The sequence below is a fragment of the Stegodyphus dumicola genome, chromosome 10 (assembly GCF_044657685.1).
Source record: "Stegodyphus dumicola isolate Sdum_Otavi_A_Nest chromosome 10, ASM4465768v1".
In the NCBI taxonomy this organism is placed as follows: Eukaryota; Metazoa; Arthropoda; class Arachnida; order Araneae; family Eresidae; genus Stegodyphus; species Stegodyphus dumicola.
Window position 1 is genome coordinate 153,311,721 of NC_140777.1, and position 22,280 is coordinate 153,334,000.

Here is a 22,280-nt window from a genome sequence, read left to right on the forward strand (position 1 = left end):
AGTGGATTTTCTGTTGCCCATATTCGACAATTCTGGGTATTCACGTATCCTATCAGATGGAAATGGGCTTCATCTGTCCACACAATTTTCCACGGCCATTCATTATCCACTTCCATGCGAGCCAGGAATTCTAACGCAAACGTCTCCCTAGCTGTCAAGTCAGACGGAAGCAACTCCTGCACATGGCCAATTTTGTACGGATAGCATTGCAGGATGTTTCGTACAATTTTCAGCACCGCGCTCGTAGGCCTGTCCAATGTTCAGGCAATTTCTCGTGCACTGCACGGTTGCACACCACCGGCCGACCCCTCTTGTAATGCTGTGGCCACTTCTTCAACTACCGTCGAATGCACTCGTTTTCTCCCTCTACCAGATTGCACATCAAACGAACCTGTCGTTTCGAATTTTTGCGTCATTTTCTTTAGACCTACGACACTCATTGGACCAACGCCTTCTTTTATACCCTTCAGTGTCCTGAATTTTTGCAGAGCTACTCTTGCACAATCATCATTCTTGTAATACAGCTTTACCAGCAGACGCGATCCTGCAGTGAAACACCCATGGCGAACGTCTGAGACGCGAAATGAGGAACAGCCTGGTACCTGGCGGCTTTATAACACTGAAATTTAACTAAAATTTTAATTTACGTCTTCTTCCGCTTGCAGTGCCGTCTGTTGCTAACTTTTGAAACTAAATTTTTTCTTCTGCCATACGCTTTCCGCCTTCATCAATAACATTCCTTTCAAATTTGACGTCATTTCCATGAGTGGTTCTTTTTTTATAGCGTTTTGAAACTTAAACTTTAATTATAATCACCCTGTATTTTACATAGGTGTTGCAAAATATAAGGTATTTCTCCCGCCTTCTAGCATGCTTTCGTAGTGAAATGGTCAGCACACTCGGCGAGTATTCGAGAGACACAGGTTCGGGCATTGGTGCCCGAACTACAGAAGTTGGTGGATGATGATTCTTCATCACCAGGATTTGGCGATTGGATCTCCTAATTCCCAGTCGCCTTTTAAAGGGGGAGTATATAAGGTATTTATCTCGCTTTCGTGGTGTAATCGTCAGCATACTCGGCGCGTATTCGAGAGGTCCAGGTTCGAGTCCCGGCGAGGGCATTCCTCATTTTTCATGTTCTGCTTCGAAATAACCTAATGTCTGTACAATATGAAAAAAAGAAAAAGAAGCAATGAACAAGGAATAATTAAATTTTATTGACAATATTTGTTTGTAAATAAATAAATAATGCGAATTTGTGCATATTATACAAACAATAATTGTGATTTCTCGGATTCAAATGAGTTTCAAGGGGTATGTTTTTCCTTGACCGCAAGCAATGTCGAGCACACCTACGAAGCGTGAAATCAATGAGGTTATCAAAGAGGAACTGGACATTCTTTTCCACTCATGTAAAAGACAGCTTTCAAACTGCTAAATATTTGCTGGGGAGATAAGCGACTAGCAACCCTTCTCCATAGAATGTCCCAAACATGTTATATTGGGTTCACATCTAGGGAATATGCTAGCCAATCCATTTAAAAGATTCCTTCGTCGAAAAGGACATTAACCACTAACTGTGTACAATGTGGCTTGGCGTTATTGTCTATGAGAATGAATTCATCCCCGACCGCTGCAGCGTAAAGGAGCACAATAGGTCTGAAAATCTCCTCCCTATATCGCTGAACGGTTTGTGTTCCAATCTTGATAATGTACAGGTCGGTGCGGCTGTTGATAGATATTTCTGTAACGGCCCGACCATCACTACGTCTTCGCCAAATCGGACACTTCCATATACAAATGCAGGAGTATTCCGTGTACCAAGTTTTCTTCAGAACAGAATCCGCTTATTATAAAGTTGTACACTAAAGCGGGACCTTGTTCGTGAAGAGTACGTTCCTCCATTCATCTTGTCTTCACCTGAGATGCTCTTATCCACCTTCTGCGGGCAGCAAGTTGGTTCTATGCTAACGAAACAAAATCTGTAGCTCTCCGAGAATACAAACTCACATGATGGAGTTGATTTCGAATAGTTTGAGTCGAAACTCTAGTATTTTCAGTAGACCTTTGAAGGTGCTGTGGCAAGAAAGTGGTGTTTATAGTTCTTCTGGCCGTTAGTGTTAAATACCAATCATCATTTTGTGTTGTTGTAGGCATACAATCTTGTTCTGATCTTCGGTGAACATTCCAAAAACCGATTCCACAGTCTGGAAAGGATACTTTTAGACACTTCTAATGATTAACAAATTGCGTTTGACGCGCCTCTAAACGACCGATGGCCCTCCAGACTGCCGATTCACCTAGATCTTGCTGAGACACAATATTCATTGCTACAAAACATTCAATGCGTGTCAATGGTTTTAATCTCCTCTTACAGAAGGATTGCTTCAGGTCGTTTTTCACTCCTTATTTAAAACACGTAGTTTTCGACGCCACAGACAAAATTTACATATTCCCAACTTTGGAAAACATCATAAATTTCCTTTTTAACCTCTTCTACTTCATTTTTGTTAAAAAAGTTCTCGACTATATGTGTTTATTTCATACCGATGTCACAACATTCTCTACTAGTTTGAGCAGTCTACATTTGCATTGTTTTATGGTACTTAAAATCAACGAAAGATTTAAAAGTACTAAAGTTAAATTAATATAAATTTTTATTTTATTTCGCCTAGAAAATAGACAAAATGTTCCGAAATAATGGAATTTTAGATCTGGAAATTTAGGGTTCTATTATGTATTTGTATCCTCCCCCACGAGTGGCCGAGTATTTAAAGACCGTTGAAAACTGAAACTTCGACCAGGATTCAATCCCCGGAGAACGGGCTGGCTGCGTGGCTGATTTTGTGGTTTTCCCCAAGTGTAATGTGAATAAAAAGGTAGTTTCCTCTAGAAAGATCCTCCACGAAGGCATCTCTCCTCTTAAGCAGATAGAACTAGTATCTTTTGACATATTCAGATAACCTAACCTAACCTAGATTCGAGTCTTTTAAGGAAAGCAAAGCATTAATAAATAATCTGTGTTACGAATTTTACATATATGTAATTAATTTAGTGAAATTAATGCAAAATTATATTATCTCTTGTGTATTGTAATATGAAGTGCCTCGATAAACGAAGCTCTGGCGGAAAAATAACATTATAGAGGCAAATCTGTTTAACATTCAGGTAAACGGCTATCTCGTTAAATTAGCGAGATATCACCAAGCTGGCAATGGATTTAGCAACTAATTTTTGTGGCCAAAAGTCGCCAGTCTTGGCGACATTTTCCTCCTGACCCTGTAGAACTGTAACTAGCACTGCAATTGATCCTTATATATAAGTGAAACCGCATCCTGCCATTATATGTAACCTTAATCGTTTATGCCTTTAATAATTTCGAGAAATTGAAGGTACTAAAGATTTCTTGGGGTCAGGTGAAAGTTTATAGAAGGAAGGAGACAACATAAATTCGAAGGGTTTAACTCCGAGTCGACTTCGGAATACTGAGAGATCTCGGTGCAAGCTTCGCTCTTTAGGGGCGCTTTGCACGGTTTGTGTTTAACGTTCTTAGTAGTTTGAAGTGATAACTACTGATTGTACATTTGTGGCAAGCTCCACAACTGTAAAGCGTTAATTTGGTAAAATAAATTGTACCAAGCTATCTTGGATTCTGTGTGCCTTCAATCCATTGCGAACCCGTACGAACCCAACACCTGTTTTGTGCAATTATAGTTAGCTGCTTTAAGAATGTTATGCTGTGTATTTTTACGTAGGTTTATTATATTTCACCTACATTCCAGGTTACTTATTTACCAGGGGTGGTTAGCATCTTCAAATACGTAAATCGATGGTATGGTTAATGATTACTCTGTTACAATATGAAAAAAAAAAAAAAAATCTGAAATGTTTCAGATTTTAAATTACGTCCAAAGGGGCGTTTTTTAACATTTTGTGTGTTACCTTTCTTTATTAAATATCATGTTCCTCGCACTTAAACCATAAGATCCAGTGCAACAGCAATATCGCAAAATAGTTTTAAAACGAGCATATCTTTAGAATTTCCGATACAGAGACTCACGCGCTGGAGATAAAAATGTTTTTTCTGCACAACGTTGCCATTGCTCGCTTTGAAATCCTTGAGTTTGTTAATCAAAAATTCGTCAAAGTTTTAAAAAATAGGAAATCGATCATAAAACAAATTTCAAATTTCAAATTTGGTCTTCCACATGCTCATATTCGTTGGAGGATTACGTTATTCAAAATTCGATGACTCTATGTACCGTTGTTTTATCACAATACGAGAAATATACATACATTTATGCAGATTTTTCATTATTTAATTTCTTCAAATATAATGCAGGACTCTAACATTTTGTGGCAACAGTTTGAAAAGTGAACCGACATTTATGAGTCCGACGCAAAATGCCAAAACGAAACTAATAGTCCTTCGGGATTCAAATCCCTTTGGACTAAAAATCTGAACTCGTACTCCGGATGTAAATTCTATTAAAGCCATCAAATAACATCCGCTTAATGCATCTGGGTTTTGAAGCTAGGCAACAGATGTGCAAGGTAACAAAATCTGACCTTTAATGAAATGTCGTGACAACGGCCTTGCATCAGGAAACGTTGAGAAGAAAAGACTAACTTGTCATTCTTGTGTCATTCATCTCAGATATGTTATGTTCGTCTTCATATTGTAGTGCTTCGGCCTGCCCTTTAGAGAAAGGAGTAAAAAGTGAAACATCCGTTGGGTTGAAAAACAAAATTCTTGAGTTGGCATTGTTTTAGATTGTTATTTTATAAAAATAATACGAATTTGATTTTATCTACTTCAGTTACAACCTGCCAAGCAATATAAACTGTTCTGTGTTTTATACTATGAGTAACGTTATACAACAGCTAACCTGTTGCAGAAAAAATTACAAAAACTAAATACGCAGCCATCGCGTTCACCTGGTTTTTTTGAGCCCGAGAAAAACTACCAGTATTGAGCAGTTTTTCGGCCGTTAATGAGGCGAATTACAGTTCAAAATTCAATAACTGACAGAGTGGTTCTCACTCGTTGTAACATTCGTACAGTATGCATAATATGCTAAAACGATCCAGGACTTAACAGTAATACGTTACATAGTATTTCTGTAGTATATATCTTGTCCAGAGTGAAATATTTGAGATTTAATATCGAAAAGTTTCTAAGAAACAGAACGCGCAGATTACTTGAAAGCTGTCCCAAGCTTCCACAGCAGTTCTTTGTGGCATTCTCGTTTTAGTGTGTAATGTACCAACCTAGAATTTACAGTTAATGTGTAGAACTTTAAGAAATGGTAAGCGAATAATCGCTTAGTTCAGAAAGATAGAAACGTAAACTCACGAAAAGTTAATTACCTTTTATTGCTCAAATAAAGTTCACAGTCGGTCCTCTTTCAGGACGTACAGCAAAGCCTCTACTTGGGCTTTAAACTCAAGAATGCTAAGAAATAAAACTTAACTAAACTAAAGAGATATAGCCGAAGCTATCATAATTTTACAGGAGTTGGCTCCTTAATGCTAACTAACCGAAGCTATCAGGGGCCTAAAGTCTAATAGCTTTAGAGAGAATACAGCCAAAAGGCGAACTCGCGCTGGTCAGAATCTCTGGCTATCTAACGAAGTCAGTCGAAATTCCACTTTAAATATTTGCTCTTCCTTCATTTACATTTAACCGCGATTCTGAAAACATGTCTGGCAGGAAATTGTAAGCTGAAATTAAGATGGATGGGAAAGTGGCTTTAACTCAAAATTAACTGTTAAAAGCTTAAAATACACCTTACAAGTGATCAGTCATCGTTTTCTTATTAAACGCTTTAATATCCAGGGAAAACAAATTCAAGATTTTATTTGAAACATTTAACAGTTTTTTAAATTAGCATTCGAAATATTCCAAATGTGAAAAAGTGTGAACATTCGAGTTTTCGAATCTCGACAAAGATTCCGTCCCTATATCTTAACGTTCGCGCCACTTGGACAATTACCAATACTTCGTTTCCTAAAATTTAAAGAATTTTTTGCTCAAATTCAAAGGACTTGTTTAAAAAAATATTTATTTTTCAAACAAACTTTTCTCAAACATAACAGTAGATTTTATGTTAAAAAATATCGAAACTAAATACTTATTTCAATAAATAATAATTTCATTTGAATGCAAAATTATATATACTTTTAAGCAACATGAATTAAAAGAACTGAAACACTTAAAATTGTTGGTTTTCTGTAGAAGAATTCATAACTTCCGCCCTTGCTTTTTTCCATTTTGTTAAAACTGTTAATACCCATTTAACATATATTTAATTATAAGCTCGTTCATTTGTGTTTAGATGTTGTACATACCTAAGAACGTACATGAAGAAACCTTTTCCTCTAGATGCAAGGCGTGAAGCAGACTGAACAAAAGAATAAAAACCTAAAATAATGTAAATGCAGCAGATTAAGATACAGAAAGTAGTATTTAACAGGGGTGTCATCTTAGAGCATGAGATGCATGCAGCGGAGGCCAATTTGAAACTGTGAAAAAAGAATTATTATTTTTTTAACTCAGTCTTACAGTAAAAATCTTATTAATTAATTTATGTATACAACTTGAAGCATTGATTAATTATTATTTTTTACAATCGTAAATTTCGTAGAAAACGAATCTTGCGCTATCATGTCAATTTTCTGTCTCTGCATGCTGTCCAAATACTAGCATCATTAACGATACAATGTGTTTTACAAAAGGGAAAAACCATTTCTCAAGTCCTTTCGCAACGTGAAAGCCGAAGTTTCTAGGCATTATTATTATGCATTTATTATTATACAGAGACAAATGTTTTGTTTTTAAGTTTACACTGTGCTGTACATATGAGTTCAAAGTTATTTATTTAAAGCTGGCTTATTTTAAAGATGTTTATTCCTCTGGTCTTCTTTAAAAGTTTCGTTTGATAACGAAGCATTTTTTTTTTTTTTTTTTGGAGAAATTTGAAGCCTGACTGAAAATGCAGTGAAAGGTATTTAAAGGACTCATTCAATCGATGTTATTCTGGTCATTCTCTGAATAATAAAAATGACTTTAAAACGACGAAACGTAATGAGCATATTCAGGGTAGTATGCGCTTTTAAAAGAATTTCTTCATTTCGGTCGAACATCCAGGCATTTTATTTTTCAATTTACCAAAATCTAAAAAATATTCTAACGCATGGAAAACATTTCCAGCGCGAGGATCTTCAAGCGAGCACATTTTATGCGCGAGTTTTACATTTTTCACATGATATTTAGTTTTGCCAACGTAGCAACATTACAGTAGTAACATCTGCAGTATTAAAATCTGTTAGTTTATTTGTTTGTTTGTGGTATCATCTCCTCCGGAAAGGCGGGGAGTTCGACAGTGTTACGCCCGGATTCCAAAAATGCAGGGAAAGTCATTTCGACCATTGTCATCTTCGTACGATTTTAATCAACCGAGATATTAATTAAAAACTCTGAAACACTAATAGTGGCACTCACTTTTCCGAGCGGCAACATTCTCGGGAGTCGCTGGAGATAAAAATGTTTTATTTCGAAAAGTGTTGCCACTGCTCGCTTTCAAATCGTTGACTTTGTTAAAAAAATTGTAAATTTTATAAAATATGAAATAAAAATAGCATTGCCAAACACTAAATATGTTATTATTATATAATGTCATATTCTGAAGTAGAAGAAAGCAGGCGATTGCATGTGACGTCATTGCATTTCGAAACTTTTTCGTTAATGTCAGCATTTTAAATAAATGGCTGATGCTGGCAACTTGTTTTGTTTCAAGTCAGGAAAATTGGTTATGTACGGTATGTTATTGTCCCATTAATTCTTTTATTGATATTGAGAAAATGCTTTATATTACATTAAATTTAACATGATGTCATACGTATACGTATTAACCTGAAGTGTCGAAAATTTCGTTTCCTGGTTTTGGCAACCAAAAAATTGTTTACGAACTGGCTGTTGCTTGGAAAGAATGAACTCATTTCATTCCATATTGAAATGTTTCATGCACTTTCTTTTCAGATGAACGTAGAAACTTATAAATTTTTCTTGGCCGCAGTCCGCTGGTATAAGGTAAAAACCCGAGACATACGGGAATTCCCTAATGCAACAAAACAAGTTAATTAATAATTTACGTTGTTAAAGAAATGTTCTTTTGCCATGGTTAGTTGGAAGATTTGAATTTAATAATTTTAGTGTGTCATTAGCAACTGTCTTAAGACATGAAACATTTCACTCTGATCAATGCTTGAATGTAACTGATGTCCGATTTCGATTATCCTAAATGTTTTGACTGAAATCGTAGTTCTAGCCAGGGTGTGCTAGAGCTTTAAATAAGACAATACTCCTCTATAGAATGGAATTGCAATATTCACAGAAAATATTGTTACGGTTTTTGTATTGATTTAGCTATTTTTAAATAGAATTAATTAAAATTGTTTTACTCGTGCAATTCAGCACGAGACTTATTTGAAGAGAAAGCTACGCCAAAAAAATTAAAAATAGAGAAGCACGCACATTTAATAAATAGATATCTCGTAATTGTACACTTTTGCTTTTCGGGAAAAATCGGGAAAATACCAGAATATTCTCGTGCACATTTAAAAAGCTTATAAAAGCGGGATCAAAACATCTCAATTCAATTGTTTACATATTGCTGTTAATGACTGTAGCGAATCCGCGGTGAAATCGGATTAGCTTTCTCTGTTTTGAATTAAGTTCTGTTGAACGTTTTAGTAGTATAAAAGATAACTACTGTGATATATTTCAATATTGTGGGAATATCTGAGAAAATTTAAGTATTTTTTATTTGTTGTGATAATAACAAATTTTATTCACTTTTCATCGGACTTGTGCATTCAGTTTATTACGAACCCGTACGCACGCAACACTATTCATGTCACCTCTGGTTAAGCAGTCAGTAAAACTGATACGGATACTATATACAGAAAGAACGATTCAATTTCCTTGGGAAAAGGAAATGTGTAGGAAAACTTCACCAGCTGAGGACCAAAATCCTCATTCTCAAATTGGAAACCCATGGGAAAGAGGGATTTTTATGGATTGTATTCATTCCGTCAAAATGTCTTTAAAGGGATTAGAAGCCAAAATAATAATAAAGAAAAAAAGATTTTTGTTTGACGCTAAATGACCAAACACAACGTCTACTGTATCTCTGTGCAATAAATTCTAATAAAATATTAATTTTTGCTTTATTGTTTGTTCCCTTGGACTGTGTAGTGGTTAGCGGAATCCGACTGCTAATCTTAATCGTAGGATAAGTGTTTGAATCCCATGAAAAGCTTGAATATTTATGTGTTCTTTCGGTTTTCGCGAGCGTAATGTCAGACACCTGTAGCAGTGTACACGATGCAACGTTCTTGGTGATAAGACGCTAAATGACTGATTAGTTTGTCTGTTCATAACACGTGAGAAGTATCCGGCAATTAAAAAAGAGAGAGAAAAAGAGAAAGGAACACCAGGCCTAAAATTTTTCCACTGTATTATGCTTTGTCATAATAAAATCAATTACCGTTCATTTATTTAATTATTTCATTTAACTGCATCATTTTAATTTTTCATAAATTTCCTCATTTTCATTTAAGCTTTATGGTATTTTAGTCTATTATTTGCTAATTATTATTTACTTACTTTATATTTAAAGTAACAAGTAACACCTAAACAAACTTTGACTAAATAGTCAAGCAAATGTGGCTAGTGAAGCTCAAGCCAAAACGCAATTCAGTAGTAGTGATGTGTAACAGAGTAACCGGTCAGCGAAAGCTACCAAAGGCTCTCTCCTAAACTCCAGAACTCTGCACTTATCTAGTTTTCATCCTGGTGGGAGCAAAAGTAAAAGTGGTATTTTAGGCAAAATTATTAGATAACCGTGTTAATTAATAAACAGCCTTATTTTCTCCTTGCTTCCAACATGGCTCCGTGGTGTAACGGTAGCTCACTGGGCGCGTATTCGAGAGGTCCAGGTTCCACTCATGGCCAAGTCATTACTCATTTCTCATGTCTCCTGCTTCAAAATAACCTAATAACTCTGTAGGTTTAATGTTCTTCATTTTTCTCTCGAGTCTGAAAGTAAACGTTTTCGAAAATTTATACCAACGGTAGTAGTAATAAGATAAATGAAATTAAAAAGACTGAGTCGTTGATTTTGCCAACGTCAGCATTAAGTGTGCCAGTATTCACCTTTTATCTAAATACTAATAGGAACTAATTTTGATTAACATAATTTATTCACTAAATATGCTTAAAAACATTATATTGTAACCTGCATAAATTAAGCAACATTGAATTATAGCCTTAAATTTTGCACGGACATTTCATTATTTTACATGCTATGCGATTTACTTATCAACCTATTAATACTCAAATACTATAGACAACTTTCGAATCATTCGTTAATATAAATTTGGTATTCAGCAGCAGGCTCTTCATTCGGAAAATTCAGGATATGTCCTTCGTATTTAATAAAATTCAAGAACTACAGGAACAGCAATCCAAAATGTCCGAAAAATTTCGTTCAATACACTTGCATATTGCCCCTCCCCCCCCCCCCCAGAATTTAAGGCAGATCTAACCAAGGAAATTTTAACGAGTTCAAATAGTCATTCCTTTGATCCAAATACATTTTAACAGCTTGCAAACAGTCGTTCAGAAATTCGAGAATATACTATATTTTAATACTGACAACTTCTATGCAGTGTTCTGACCAAACACAACGTCTACTGTTTGCATTACAGTCTTTTGAAACACTAATTCAGAAGTCAAACAACTTAACAACTTCTTTGAAATAGTTCAATGCCAGGTTACCTATTCATATAAACTGTACGTTAATGCATATTGTATAGCACTGACTCGTATATTTTCACCCAAACAAATGTTTAACGAACACCTTTAATTTGTAAACCCAACTTTAGGCGGTAGTTGTCAGGTTGAAGCATTTTTTTAAAATAAACCGATGTTAGATAATGAATTGAAGACTCAAATTCAGCAGCTATTTGTCATTTGACATTAGAATACTATATTATACATTTATAATATAATCGCGTGAAAATTTTATCCTGAAAACTGATTTACACATAAGATTGACAATTTACGCTCCTTTCGGAAAATTTAACACATCATTTAATGAAACCACCAATGAATTTAATATAAATAATTTGATTTGAACCCTCTTGTTTACGAAATAAACGCCAATCGTTTAAATATACATGTAAGGATTTAAATTTTGTTGTTTGTAGGGTGAAAATCGAAAAGCAGCTATAATGAAGAAAATACACTTACTCGGTTTGATTGGCTTATCTTTCTTGGAATATTAACTCTTTCCTTAAAAAAGAAAAAATCATCTTTAAGGGTGAATACAGTCACCTCTGAAATCCTGAAAAGGAATGATTGCCTTAAGTTTAATCTATTTCTAAATAATAATAAAAAAGTAATATATTTTGAGAAGCTGTTTCTGGAAATAACGCAGTTTTAACGAGTTGGTCAAACTAGTACAGAAAATGCCCCCGTCAGTCATTTATTGTAGTGGCTAGGAGCTGTATTTAAGGACCTCAAGGGAATATTGTTCTATATGATTGGACAAAGGAAGGCTTGTCTGTTAAGTCTCCAAAGGGGTAAATCGGTACTGGTCACGGCTTGCTGTTCGATCCAAATTCTGTGAAATTCCATTTAGGTGTCAGTAGCTGTGCAACAGCTAATCCGTTGTCCACCGAATTTCTATATAATCCTTCAGTTGCCCACGTAGTAGCGGCAGAAGCATTTTGACCGATCAGTCAAATCCTCAGCTTTATACAGCCGCGCCCCGTGTTGGTCTTTTATCGCCGGGAGTGGTGACCCCAGTTGATCAGCTCGGCAATGGGTTTGAAAGATAGATTGAGAGACTTTTTAGAGTCTATCACCTGTAAGTGTGGAACGGGAGTTCAGAAAGTTCGGCAATGGGTGTGATAGAGAGATTGAGAGACATTTTAGAGTCTGTCACCTGTAAGTGTGAGACGGGCGGCAGAGAAGTGAATCACATTCTCATTGGTTGCGAGTTTGTCTGACAGACCCAGCTGTTGGAGGACCTATTATGGAGGTCCTAAGCTGAGGTCGGCCTAGTTGTGAGTCTATTTGAGTTTTTGGCGCAAGCAGTTACACAAAAAAAGGGAAAATATTAAAGTTTTTAAAAATTGAATTCTATGATAATTCATAGTTGGGGAAAAAAAACTAACGGGCAACTAACTGACCTTATTTTACTCATACTTTAACTGAAAATTTAACTGTTAATAAAATTAACATAATCCTTACACATTATTTAAAAGAAAATTGAATGCTTTTTTTTAACCCATGAGCAGGCTTTTAGAAAGAATAAATTAAATGATACACGTCAGCGCGCACTACACATAACTGTTATTCGAGAAAGAATATTTATTTAAAAATAAGCTATTAAGTTTAGGCTTTTGCTGGAAAAGTAATTTTGTTTCTCTGCACAATTAACATTAAGATCAACATACTGAGATCATTCGAATCTTTGGGTCCTAACCTAAGAAATCGTTAAACATTTCCCCCCAGAACTTTGGAATAACTACTTTTACTGATCCCAGTATAGAATAATTGACCAAAACAAGAATATGATTGAAATTTCAGTTGTATTTGAATAATCAGTCTCTCTCATGACTGCCCTAAATTGATACAGTGTTTCAGCGTGGCATCCAACAGAATGTCTGAATTGTTTAGTAATCAGTACACTGCGAATCATTGAAAATTTTCGAAATTACCTCTCGAATCAGTTAGCTTAGTAAAATCAGGATGTTCCACAGTTGAATGGCCAACGACCAATAAGGTATTATACTGGCCTAAGGCAGTGATCTGAAACTGGCGGCCTCCGAAACCATTTAATGCAGCCTCTGAAGATATTTCAATTATGCATTTGATGCAAGGATTTCAAAATTTTAGCATTTGATATCAAGGTTTACATCATTTTTATTTCCATTAAAAACGAAAATGAATAAGGCACCAGGAAATCTACAAATGGAGCTAATTAATTATAATGTGATATAAATGTTATTCAGACATCTAAAGGTACAACTTTACTCATACTTGGAAAAAAATAATGACACTTGGTCATGAATTTTTGCGCAAAGAATAATCGCTTTGTTTCAGAGTGTATTAATATGTGAACAGATTTTTTTCATAGTTGAAAATTAATCAGAAGGACTCGATTGATCAATGAGTATCTGCAATCTGATGAAGATAATTCCTAGCAATTTCTTTCCAAGGTTACAGACCTTATCAGAATCTAAACGTCATCAGCTGTCAAACTATAGTAAGAAATAAAGAGTTTTATAATTCTGTAAATATAAACATGTATATTTGTATTTACGTATTGAAGAAAAATTGAATATTTCATTTTTTTAATTTTAAGTTTAAAACTAAAGCCAGTTGTTTAATTATTACTAAAGCCAGTTATTAATTCATGTTTAATGAATAATTAAACATAATAGAATTATTTGAAAGAAATTTCAGTCTAAGAATTTCATGTTTAGCTGTCAATTTATTTGACTTACAAAATGTAACCAACAGAAATATCTTACAGGCACCAAAGTTTAGATTTCAGACAGAAAATAAACATAAATTTAATTGTTTCTTTGCGACATTCTGATAACTGTCCATGTATGCTTTGATAAATATTTAGCAGGCGAATTTGAAATTTATTTAATTTTTTTTATTTTGTTAATAAAATGTTTCATTTTCTTAAAAAGTGCTGGACCGTCAGCTGTTATTAGGCCGTGCACTGAGCCCGCATGTAATTTGAGCTTAAGACTACTGGACTAAGGCAAGCAGAAAATACTTCTTTAACGAGTTGCTAGAAAAAAAAAACAGATTGCAGCACGTGCAATATGTAGTAAATATGGAACAGAATACAATGAAATGAGTGAAAGAAGACGTATACAGATGCAAAAGTATGGACATTTATTTCCGTAAGTGTTCAAAATGGGAACAATTTAGCTGTGACATAAGTGGTAGCATGTTCTACAGACCGGTAGGTACGTTCATAGTTTCTAAGGATATCGCGGTATATACATTGGCCATTAAACTGCTGGAGTTTGGCGTATCAAGAGGATGGGCATATGTTTACGCCTACGAATATTTCCAAAAGAAAAATCTATTAGATTCCTATCAAATGACCAAATATTCATGTGATGTGTGTTTCACATTATCCAGTCCACTTGATGCCTTATATATGGCTAAGTTGTGCTATAACATACCATGCAAAATGTGCATGCATTTCACCGTGTACGAAACAAATGTTTTGGTAGAACTTGCCCAGGGGCAGTTCTACCAAAACATTTGTTCCTAGCACCAGCAGTATTAAACTGCAGAGTATGCATAATTATATGCATAAAGAAAAATAAACAAATGAAATTTTTCTAGATTCTTAAGGACATAAAAGCAAATATAACTTGCAAGTGATTCTTCTTAGTTCATAAAAGTTCTCTTCTTCTAAGATTCCGAAAACTCGTTCCTCAGTTTGTAGAGACATTAGGTATTTTTTGAAAGCTGGAGACTTCAAAAATGAGCAATGCACTCTCCGAGTACCGAACCACGGACCTCTCGAATACGCGTCGAGCGTGCTGACCACTACACCAGGAAGGCATGCTAAGAAGACGGAAGAAATACCTTATAAGTTAATGATACTCCTTGTGAGAGTCACTTGGCAGCAAAAGCTAATTAATTCCATTGCTAATATCGTGTTCTCTGTAAAGATAGAAAAATAATAATTTAATATAAGTTTAATTTTTTGATAGCGCTTAAACCTCATTTCCCCAACCAACCTTATCTAAAAGGCAGTTAAATTCAAACAAATTTCAGAAACGAGGAAAGGAGTTATCTATCCCTTAAAACACTCAAAACTTAAATTTTAACAATAAATCACATTATTTTAATCTTAGAAAGACAATCTTTCACTTGAAATTCACTCTAATTCAAATATTATTATTTATAAAGTTGATAACGATGGTCATATCGTTGTCATGGACAAAAACATGTTTGCTAACGCAATAGCGATTTTCATAAATATATCTCAATCAAAATCTTTTCACATTTATCAGTCTCTACAGATTCCTCAGCTTCCAAAATTTCTCGAGCTAAAGTCGATGTTAAATCTGTCATATCCACCACAGTTAAACAAATCGCAAATTCCATCCACTGATAATTATACTATACTTTATAACATTCCCAAAGTTCATAAAACTGACATTTCATTCCTCATATAGTTTATCATTTGCTCGATTGCCATCATATCCTGAAGGTACGTGTTTAGTTTTAAAATTTTCCTCGTTACGTCCCGGTAATACACTGTAAAAAATCATTTCAGTTTGTAAAATTAAGCTTGGTGTTGATTTCACGAGATAGTTTCTTTTCTTGATTTAATATTATACATACGCGTGCATTTCTTAGCTCATTTGAATTTGTCAATAAACTCAAGAATATTTCTTTTCAAAACTCAGTTTTATAAATTGGTCAACATTACACTTTTAAGAACTGTCGTGTTGGGTAACATTTTCAACACATATGAATATAGTGATGTTGCCTTTCCAGTATGTTTGGGACTGTTCTCTATTTACTAGCAACTGATCTTTGCTGTAAGCTGGAAAGCATTTCTTTTTATTCAGAATATCCTGAACGTCCGCTCTTTGAAACAAATAGCTTACTTCCCCTCCCAACATCAATCAGATGGCTGTAATTTTCACAAAATCTTGAGATATCGTTTTCTAAAAGTACGAAACAGATAGATGAAGCCAATGTTCGGTAAAGGAATTGCAAGGTGATTTGATGAAGATGTCAGTTCGCTTCTTGTGCTGAGCCTACTCTTATTCTGAAAAGGGTGGATTAGTCGAAGATATTGTTTAATAGGAAGAGGACTTCCTGTTTCCATCTTTTTTCCATCATTCTTGTGCTGAGCCTATAGCAATTTTCCATCAGTTTTGTTCAACAGATATCGCTGAATCAAAAACATGTTTCAATACCTACATCAAAACTTTCACAACTTGTAATAATCAGCATTTTATACCTGTAGTTAAGTTTTTCAGTGAAATTTAAAATAGCTTGTAATTATTTACTTTTTCACAATTCCTACAGCACGGATTAAGGAAATAAATAAAGCAATTTCGCGAGTTTTGCTGAAGATAATTGTTCTTTCGCTTATGAAATCACAAAGGCATTTCTTTCAGTAATTCATCAATCTTATGAAAACCTCATTAATGACAGAATAATCATTAAGATTACCTCCAAAGTTTAATGGTCTTACGCCTTTGATGCGATCCTATGTATACTGGGATGATATAGGCTGGTACATCTTCTTTATCTCTTTTCCAATAAAAGCACATTTAAGTCGCATCACAAAGGTATTTATATCATTTCGTAAGTTATTCCAACAATAAACATTAAAACTGTATATTAGGCCATTGAGCTATCAGGCGGTATTCTTACTTTGAAACAGAGTACTTCTCACTTATGAGTACTTCTTGACTTCTTACGTAACTTAAGTAATAGTGTACAAATTTTTACTCAGTTAGCCACCACTGAAGATTTCTTTTGGTGCAAAATCTCTCGTAACCGGTAATATCAAAACTAAAACGCATTTGAAGATCTAAACTTAAAGACAAAATTTAAGGTTCTGATATAAAAATATATAACTAACTAACATAAGGAGATTTAATTGTGAAAAACATCTACCTTATCTTTCCGCTACACAACGTAACAAGCCTCTTTTAACTGGTGGACTAAGGATTTATCTTGAAAAGAAGTTCTCAAACGTTTTCGCCCCTTGCACCCTTTTCACAGTTGCTAGAGGATATCTTCCACCCTTCCTTTTCATAACCCAAAAAATACATATATATGTTTTAGATTATCCTTTAATGTGCTTTATAAATTAAAGGGAAAACGTATAGAAAATATTGATAAATACCAAAACTTGAATAAAAGTACTATTTTTATGTTCATAAACTAAAATTAAAAACTAAATGCTTAAATAGACAACTGTCTGCGTTCCCCCTTGAAACTATGAAATTCCACACCTTGGTGGTAGTGGGGAATTAGTTCCCTCTGCTTGAGAACCCCTGATCTAAAATAGTATAAAAATGAACTACCGATCCCTTTTTATGTGTCGATGTGGGAAATTGGAAGGTAGTATTTATAATTTTCAGAAAATGCTCACATTGAGAGATTATAGATTTACTTTGGAAACACGGTACAGAACATTGCTTAGCTCTTGCCGTAATTTGTGGCCTACGATCATGTTCGTAGGTGAAGAGTCGGGTGACGGAGATTCTCTTGATTTTAAAACACGTTAGGTGCCCGTAGACGACATCTTTTATTTAATTGTATGTTCTCAGAAGGTTAGCATCAATAAAGAGGTGGTGCAGGTTTAAAGTGGACGTAGACAGTTCTATTTATACACATGTTACAATGAAATAATCGGATATGTACTGGGAAAAGGACAAATTCGATAATGAGGTGAGAGAGGATGAAGAGGTGAGAGAGGTGAAGATGAAAATGACATACTTAGCAAGAAAATAACGTGGGAAGGAAGCTAACAAAGGATTTTAGATTTTAACAAGATTTGACGAGAAATGTTCATCTATGTCAGTACATTACGCTATAAAACTCATTATACACTAAACAATTTTTTAAAACTACGGCGGCAATCTAGTAAGAAGGCAGACATTTGAAATTATATGCCATCACACTAAGAAATTCGCAACTTTCTTGCGATAATAAATATGGTAATTTTAAAATGTTTAGTTTTGCTTCCCTAAATTCCGAAAAAAATCATATGTATGTATTTTAATTTTAAATAATAGGCACGATTTTCGATATTATGTATTTCATTTTGGCCCATAGATAAAAAACGCACAAAAATGTAACAAAAACTTACATATGGCATCACAAAACATGAACAATAAATTCTAGTAATATGTAGTTAATTATCAGAAAAATCCCATTATTCGAATAGTCGAATACATACTTAAATTGTCCGTGATTCCGTTGATAACGGTCAGAAGAGGTTTTGAACAATACATGCCATTATCCATATGAAAGAAAATGTTAAAAATTACAAATTAAACATACATGATAATAAAAATACTTTTTGTTTTATATTCATCAACATCAGTTACATTTCGGATCTTTCTAACCGTTGTTACCAAATAGCAATACAGTAGAACTCCAGTTATCCAGGCTGAAAGGATCCACAAAGCCTCCGGTTAATCACAAATGCCTGACTTAGGTTGTCAATTTTTGCAAGCTACATATTATGAATTCTAAGACGACCATCCAAGAGTCTAGATTATTGGATAGCTCGTCTACAAGAGCTGATGTTTAGAAGTGAAGCTTTTTCATAATCTTAGGAATAATGGTCATTTTCAGAGAGTGAGAGTTCATTGTAATTGACAGACTTTTATTTTTGCGCTTCTTGCATTCTGTCAAAAAAAAAAGACAGTGTTGGGTTAAAATTAAATAAGCTTAAAAAATTATTTTTTTTCAGTAATAAATTTATAAAAAAGTTAATTTAAAAAGATACAACTTATCTTTTCCCGTACAACGAATATAAAACATGCTCTTTTTTCATCATAATTAAAAAGCAATGAAATATTATTTATTTGACGAAACCACAGCCGTATTCTATTACATTTAAAATAAAACAATGAAAAACGTTTTCTTTTTATGTAAGCTTCAAAAAAGGGTTAACATGCGTCATTTCTTCTCCGCGTTTGCAGTCTTTTCCAGACTTTAAATTACCTGCCGGCGACTTTTTTGACGTATGAAAACATGACCGGGTTTTTCCTTTCCGCTATTTTCTAACAAATTTGTGTAGTAAAATCAGCAAAATTCAAACGATTTTTTTAAACTTTTGCTTATTAAAATTACAACTATGGTTTATCAGAAAAGAGAGAACTGAAAGATTTCTTCAAGTGCCTTAATTCACCGAAATTTCGGAAATTCATGGATCACCATACGCAACATATTTTTTTTTTTGTCATTTGGTTTTATTAATGTTTATAATATAAATATTTACTTGACAATATTTAATTCATTAACTTATTTTTTTTAATTATTATCTGAGTTTCGTAATTATACTAACTTTAAAAGGGGCGGAGTCTAGTCCTTCAGGTTAAATTTCATGTGAAGCTATTTTGATTAAAAATGGTTAGGGCAAACGTTTTGGGGTTTTACATTTAATGAACACAGAAGCTGTTCGGACATTTTTTAGAAAATTTTGCTTTGCTAAAAAAACGCCTGCTTGGAAAAATGTTTCAGCTGCAACTTTATTTTTGAAAGTGCAAATTATGGTCTGCTACTTGCCAATTTTGTTTTCATGCAAAATGGCGCTTTTAAAGAAGCAATGGACGGGAGGTTATGTTTGTGCTCTTTCCGAATAATATTATTCGCATTTAGTTATTAAAAATTGCTGTGAAAGCTATATTTTTCGGTATCTTGCTATGAAAGCTATAATTGTTTTGGTATCTAAGGCAAGGATAGATAACATTGTCAATAAGAAAGGGAACAAAGCCAAAGTTTGGCTTTAAGTAGAAAAAGTTTTCACTATATATATCCAAGGAAAAAACGGAATGTTTGGAATGTTGCAAAGGTAAGAACTTTAATGTTAAAAAAAAATAAGTCAAAGGACAGTTGCATAATCATTAAAATCTTCAGTGTCAGATGTAAACAAAGTGATCAATGCTGATTTGAATCTTAAAAGGCGAAAAAACGTAATGTGAATCGTCTTTCTCCACGACATATCTCCGAAAGCAGAACGCGCTGCAGAATTCTCTATGAGAAACAATTATTCGAACAAAAATGGAAACATGTTGCCCCAATAGGTGAATCTTAGGTATATTTAAATGATCGCAATAAAAAGATATCTATTATTATGAATTTAAAAGAATCTAAAGAAGGTAAAAAAGTGACTTATGATTGTTGCTGGTTTTTGATATAACGGCAAATATAAATTAAAGAGAGCGCAGAAACTGTTAGGGTCAACTCCACATCTTACCAGGAACATATTTTATACTCAATTTCCAAATAAAAAATACCTTCGCTTTACCCACAGTGCCATTCATCAGTAGTACTGCATCAAGACAAAGCAAGCAGTCGCACGTCAAAAATCTACTCTTAATTTCTTAGAAAAAACGGAATAAGAAACAGGTATCTAGGCCACACCTTTCATATCCCTACTAAATCTCCTGATATATCATACACGGCTGTTTGCATTTTTGTACGTTTAAAAAGCGAATTGTGGAAACGTCGTTCAAACGACAACTCTCCTTGGACTCTGGAAATCTGTTCAAGAGGAATGGGATAAAATACCTCTTTTGATACTGAAAAAGGCTTAAAAGTTAGTGAAGATTAAGAATTATCAAATGGAATATTTAAAACACATAAGAAATATTTCTGTAAATAGAATGAAAATCGTTTAAGAAATGTGGGAAGAACCTCTGTAACAAAATAAAATGCATAATCTATTTTTTGTCCACTAAAGTTAATCAAACCATATTATTTCACTGCCGGTACAAAAACAGTAATTTTTTAGCTAATAATGTAAATTAATCTTAAATAATAATAATCATATATCCATCTATATTACATTTAAAACAATAATTTTAATTAAAAATATAAATTAATTCTAAATAATAATATATCCATCTATATTACATTTAAAACCATAATTTTTAATTAAAAATATAAACTAATTCTGAATAATAATAAAATATATTTTTTAATCACATTTAAAGGCCAAAAAAATTCAAGTAAATGAAATCAAAAATAATTGCTAGAAAGAATTATCCTAGCGATCCGGGTAATTAGAGTTCAGGATAACTGGAGTTCTATTGTACTCACATGCAACATCCGACCCTTCGAAGCTTAGCAGTATGCTTTTCTAACGAATTTCAGAAAGAACTTCTTGTTTAGATCCGACTTTGATTCAAAAACTGACACATGCAAAGTCATGTAGTAAAACTCGCAAATCTGTATAACAAGAACATTTATTATCAAATACGTGTTTTATTCAGAGCAGAGCTAATGCCGCCTTTAATCACCGTACTTCGATTTGCAACCAAGCGCTGCTACAAAACAAACTGCTCAAGTCAGTTTTTGTATCCTTTCCGACTACAAGATGTTCGAAGCGCCACCTAGCGGCAGAAGATATTAGTTCACAAGATACGCAACTGTAGAAGCTCGCTGAAGACGTTTTTCTTCAGTGTGTTCGAGCATTGCAGAAAAACAGGTTTCAGAAACTGAACAGCCCAACCGAGACCTGGGTCTTCATAAATGCCGACAATAACACGTTAACATTAAATAGATACCAGCCATACTGGACACAGTGATTTAGTTATAGTCGATAACTCGAAAGTTAGAAGTGTGGTCTATAACTGGAAACACGCAAAACGATTTATTTTGCAAACATTTCGGTTCCCGAACAAATCATCTGCACAAAACTCCTCGGATGATAAATGAAGTCTCAAGTTAAGGACACTCAAGTCGGCAACATATGAGTATTAAAAGAACGTAAAGAGTTTTTAAGTAAATTATGCCACATAAGTAACACTCAGTGGCTTCTAGAAATAGCATTTTGATGTTTTCCATTGCTTAACTCTCCAGCAAGAGATTTACAGAACCGTGAATTCTGAAAGAAATTGTTGCCGGATTGGGTTTCAGACAGACCTTGAGGGCCTTTCTTGTTATCAGTGATGCTAGGTATCTAGGCAAGTCACAGGCTAAGTAGTTAACAATGAAAACTTTATTAGGACCATGAATATGAGCTCAACAAAAGAAAGAGCCGCAATAAATAAGTAAAAGATAAAGACAGAAGAACGATCCTAGTTCTCTGATCCGCAAAATTTGTCCAAAATAGAGTGAGATGTAATCTATCTTGTATCAATATCATTCTGATAATGCGGCTTCAGGTTACATCATAAGCATCTTTAGTAACTGCCATGTCTCATTTCGGAAACATTTTATTTATAGCAGGAAATTTTGCATCCAAACACTAACTTCTTCCTCATCATTTTCTAGCTATGCCGCCCCTCTCTCTTCCATATAAGAACGGAAAATTAAACTAAAATGTCATCAATAATATCCACGTAATAATCCGTTTATATCTTTGTTGTTTTATGCTTAATGATTTCAATTGTTTTTGAATTATAAACCTGCGCTAAGATTGTATAGTGATAAAGTTTAAATAAGCAATCATCTGCGGTCC

General features: G+C 34.1%; 1 long non-coding RNA gene across 1 annotated transcript; it reads right to left on the reverse strand.

Moving 5' to 3' along the window:
• Positions 1 to 5,357: 5,357 nt before the first annotated feature.
• On the reverse strand, positions 5,358 to 21,137 carry LOC118190193 (uncharacterized). The gene is made up of 3 exons (XR_004758378.2): positions 20,918 to 21,137; positions 11,318 to 11,411; positions 5,358 to 10,102 (listed from the first exon to the last, which is right to left on the reverse strand). It is a non-coding gene; the product is annotated as an uncharacterized LOC118190193 (long non-coding RNA).
• Positions 21,138 to 22,280: the final 1,143 nt, after the last annotated feature.